This window comes from Palaemon carinicauda, chromosome 29 (assembly GCF_036898095.1).
Source record: "Palaemon carinicauda isolate YSFRI2023 chromosome 29, ASM3689809v2, whole genome shotgun sequence".
In the NCBI taxonomy this organism is placed as follows: Eukaryota; Metazoa; Arthropoda; class Malacostraca; order Decapoda; family Palaemonidae; genus Palaemon; species Palaemon carinicauda.
Genome location: NC_090753.1, coordinates 88,810,580 through 88,815,579, shown reverse-complemented (window position 1 = coordinate 88,815,579; position 5,000 = coordinate 88,810,580). Strand labels below are relative to the sequence as shown.

The following is a 5,000-nucleotide window of genomic DNA, read 5'->3' as shown; positions in this document are numbered from 1 at the left end:
AAAAATATACTGGTTTCGAAAAAGGAAATAAAAATTAAGGTAAGATTTTACAATAGGTGTAAAGGACAATTTCTTGGTAAACCACCAGATATAGTTAAATCTATGCAATTAAATCTTGCCAACAAACAAATCCATTGAAAATATAATCATTATCACCTGTATTTCTTTCATAATTTATGAATAAATTATAAAATATTCTCTAAAGGTTTCGTAGTTCACTACCTTGCCAACAGATGTCACAACTTGACTAGTGACTTGGCAATCGGTGGACTAGAAAAGAAAGGAATGAAATAATTGAATTTCAACAAACATTGAAGGAATACCTAGAGAAAATAGTAGGTTATATTTATGTAGTGAAACAAATGTGGAAAAGAGAAAATAATTATTAAACCTGATTTGCGGGAAAAGACTAAGCACTATGAGAAGATAATCATTAGAGGCGCCGTTGCAAGGGCTATGCCTCCACCCCCCCCCCCACCTGAACCTGTTAAAATTTGTGGTTCATAACTTCATTCCTAAGAGTCCTTGCTATTACTTCTGGGGAACAAGTAAGGTAAGCAACACCACATCATTTCATGTTACCAAAAGGTATTTCTTGACCTCGAGCATTACTGGCCATATTCCAGTTCTTAAGTAGAGAATGTTTTGCTAATTATATGTTTTATGATTACTTTTCATTTGTGTGTGTTGGGGGGGGGGGAGGGGTTTGGAACGTATAATTTTGACTTAATTCAGAGGAGAATATTTTCTGGGTTTTAACTACCTATTTTTAGAAGCTACTAAAAAGGCCTGTCGTTAAGTTTTTGTTTTCTGATGGATTCTTTAATAACCATGAAATGTTGATTTTTTAGATCAACTTCTCGAATATGTTGGGTTTCTTCATAGATATGGTCCATCTGAGACTGGGGCATGTATGCTCAATTGTTTAACCCAAGGACCCATAGCTGTGACAACAACAAATGCTTACTCTGTTACAGAAAGCAAACTACTCCCGGTTTGCTTTTATATTTATGATTTTGAAATTCATTTTAGGAGAGGACATAGTGAACGTAGCTTGCCATGTGTGGTCCGGTCATTTAATGTTAATACAGAAAAACACAAAAAGCCTTACTGATGAAGGTATACTTATATAGAAAAACTCCAGTTTTCTTCCAAAATTATCTTTATTTCCATCACAAATAAAAGGGAATTGGTTTACCCAGCAGGAACCAATGCTATTGGTCGGGGAAAATTAACTGGCAAATCCAATAAGTAATGGGAAAACTAACTTTTTCGGCCATGTACATTTTGCTGTGGGACGCATAATAAATCCACAAAATATTAGCATCCTATTCCCCCGAAATATTTATTTCACTCATTAGTTTACATCTTGGGAGTAAATGTAGTTCATTGGGACCGGGTAAGATAAGAGTATGGCAGTCTAAGAATAAGACTCCTAGGTTAGGTTAGGTGGAGAACCTACCTTAGGTTAGGTTAGGTAAGGTAGGAAACATTTGGTTTGGTAATGTTCTTGTGACTGTAAAATGTGGTTATTCACTCTGTCCCAACAAACTACAAAGGCTCTTACATCTTGGTCTGTAATCTTGGAAGGTGGCGTCCGGGCGTCTGTCCCCCTGCTATGTCTGACACCTGGAAGGGGATCCATGGGTTTGTTCCTCGGCTAGGTCTGACACCTGGAAGAGGGTCCGGTCGCTTGACCCCAGTTAGGTCTGTGACCTGGGAAGAGGGTTCTAGGGGCTTGCTTCCCTGGTTACGTCTGTGCCCTTTTACAAATCTCGAAAGGGTAAATTTTTAGTTTCAGCCAAATTTGGAAAAATGCAATAAAAATATATTTGTTGCATCAGAAATAGTGTGGTTTCAATGAATTTAACGTTTATTTTGACTGCAAACCAACCGATTTAGAGATTTACTATGTATACCCTAGTTCATCCCACCAATTATGGGGGACATCCTTTGGGAACCGGGGTTTTGGGTGGGGGAAGGGGGGGAGGGTGTTGGGGCATTGAATGATATTTGCAATAAATGAATAATTAATGTTCCAGCACCCCTCCCCCATACCCCTAACTAGGCCTACCGGGGGGAGGGGGGTAGGGCCCCCCAGCGACCCCCCCTTAAAGCCACAGTAATTTTCAGGGCACCACAGAACCTAACAAACCCACCTAACCTAACCTAGGGGCCCTGTACCCCTACGGGGGGGGGCTTCGCCCCCCCTGCGACCCCCCCTTATGGCCAAAGTAATTTTCAAGGCACCACAGAACCTAACAAACCCACCTAACCTAACCTAGGGGCCCTGTACCCCTACCGGGGGGGGCTTCGCCCCCCCTGCGACCCCCCCTTAAGGCCACAGTAATTTTCAGGGCACCACAGAACCTAACAAACCCACCTAACCTAACCTAGGGGCCCTGTACCCCTACCGGGGGGGGCTTCGCCCCCCCTGCGACCCCCCCTTATGGCCACAGTAATTTTCAAGGCACCACAGAACCTAACAAACCCACCTAACCTAACCTAGGGGCCCTGTACCCCTACCGGGGGGGGCTTCGCCCCCCCTGCGACCCCCCCCTTAAGGCCACAGTAATTTTCAGGGCACCACAGAACCTAACAAACCCACCTAACCTAACCTAGGGGCCCTGTACCCCTACCGGGGGGGGGCTTCGCCCCCCCTGCGACCCACCCTTTAACCAGGGGTAAATTTGAATATATATATTTTGTTAAATCACTTCTTACCTTAAACGGAAGATGACGATGAAGATGTGGAAGGTTGTGGTTGACCCTCTTCTGAATCATCAAGTACTGGAATACGTTCAGATTTGGTACAATACCACACATGTCTATCCTCACGAAAATGTAAAGGCGAATCACATTTACCACACTGGACACTTAAAGGTAATACGGAATGCTCCCTTAGAAAACGATTCACTACTTCAGGAGTTCCATTATAATTCCCATGAAATCGGCCGATCACATCAAAATAGGAATAACGACATATTTCACACAACCGTACCGGAGGATCCATGACAGTAAAATGACGTGTGATGAAAATATAGTAACCGGAACTTTTGAAAACCGAAAACAAACGACAATCACGGGTTTCTCCCATAATGAAATAGGGAAAAAAACAAAATAGTATCGTTTACAATGTTATATTGCACGAAAAACAGATCCTTGAAACAAGACTGAGAGACCAATGAATCGTCCAATAATAACCCTTGAAAAGAACCCAGTAGTATTTTGATTGGAGGAGCGACATTAGTGGGAGGAGCAAATGCGCATTCAAGTAAATATTGTCACATTACGCAATGGGGCGGAGCCAAGTAAGATGAAAACAGACATACAAACGAACAAGAGCTACCTTGCGTGCCCATGGAAAGATATACACTAAACTTAGAAAAAGTCAAGACCTTCAATTCCTGAAATATTTTTTTTCTCTGTAAGTATGCATTAGTGACAATAATGTATTGAGAAGAAGTGTTTTGTTATCACGTGCTTTACTAGGAAAATATATTAATATAATACATTTCCCAATTTGGTTGAATCCAAAACTTTACCCTCGAAAGTGTTAAATGATCACTTTTTTTTTTTTTTTCCTGTTTTCGCCCTCCCAAACTCCCTTGTTCTCACCTGTCTGTCAGGAAGTGGGGTTTATAACAGGATGATGGTGTATTTGCGGTGGAAGTGAAGGTCAAATTCGGTGAAAGCACATTAATTCCTGTAGGAAAAGATTTTTCTATTGATGTACTGTAGTTTCGTATTCTATAATTTTACTAGAATTTTTTGGTAAAATTATAGAATCATACCATAAGGGGTTTGTATAACATAAGACAGGTTTGTAAAGTATTTAGTGGTGTTTTGAAGGTTTTTGATAATCTTTCCTGGCGGAAATCCGTACTTATCGTGCTATGGTGGATCGACTACCACAACTGAAAAGCTATGGCTTTGTGTTAGTTGTCTTCATCAATTACATTTGAAACACGTGGAATATAGTGGACTTGTCCAAATGTTTATATTAAATGTACTTTTAAATCAGTCATAGTCATTAAAAAAGTCATCATGATAAAAAAGTTAACATTGTCAAAACAAAGTAACAGTAATGAAACAATTTATTGTTTGCCAGGTCTTCAGGACGCATAGAAAACGAGGGTTTCCATCCCATTTTCAATGGAGTCGTTCGTAAGTATTCAGTCATTTTAATTTACAAATCTCGCTTCTGGTAAGCGGAAAGTGTTTTGCTATGCGCGCTAGCCCCGTCGGCTAGTATTTTGGTGGTAATTATCAATTATACAAACTTGAAGAGGCGAATACACACAACAAAGGGGCTAGTTGTAGCTTCACACTCCAGCATCTGTTTGAAAATGGAATTGGCTTCCATTTCCAATTATCAGACTAAGTATATTAAACACATTTCTATCCCAACCTTTAAATATTAACATGATCAATAAAATAAGAGCTATTATTATATTGAATATCCCAATATTGAAAATAAATAACAAAGAGGTTTAGAAAATTAAATGTTGGGCCTTTATTCTGATCAATCGAGTAACAGGGCAGATGCATCACCTATCAGTGTTTTTCTGAACTACTGGGTGAAAGGAGGTTCTTATGAGATGTTCTATGATGACAAAAAGAGCAAAACGGATATTTATTGAAATGTGTAACTTTGTTAATAGAGGCTTCCGTGAGTAGTATATTCATAGTGTATTTGCAAAGATCTTTTCAATTGTGAGTTTTTCCTAACTAATGTTGCACAATTCTATAATCCAACCGTATTTTGTATAATTATATGTTCCGTAACCGAAATACAAACCACGCTATTTACATAGGGAGGGGGGGGGGTATTACTTTCGGCGTAGCTGAAATGGCAAGCCATTAGATTTTAAACGAGGGTTAATTACCCCCGTGCTAGTTAGCAGGGGTAGGGGAGGGATAGCTAACTACCCCTCCCCCCTAACACACTGGTGAACTGAATCATGTCTCTGTTCCCGTCCTCGCATGGCAGCCATTTA

At 40.2% G+C, this 5,000-nt stretch overlaps 1 long non-coding RNA gene across 4 annotated transcripts in view; it reads left to right on the top strand.

Annotated features, from left to right (window-relative positions):
• Positions 1-259: 259 nt before the first annotated feature.
• Positions 260-5,000, top strand: part of LOC137622344 (uncharacterized) — an 80,223-nt gene continuing 75,482 nt past the window's right edge. For 2 of the 4 annotated variants that reach the window (XR_011040441.1, XR_011040440.1), the window contains exons 1-2: positions 260-553; positions 4,112-4,167. This is a non-coding gene — a long non-coding RNA (uncharacterized lncRNA). The remainder of the gene's footprint in view (positions 554-4,111; positions 4,168-5,000) is intronic. The other 2 variants (XR_011040438.1, XR_011040439.1) reach the window with 2 other exon arrangements.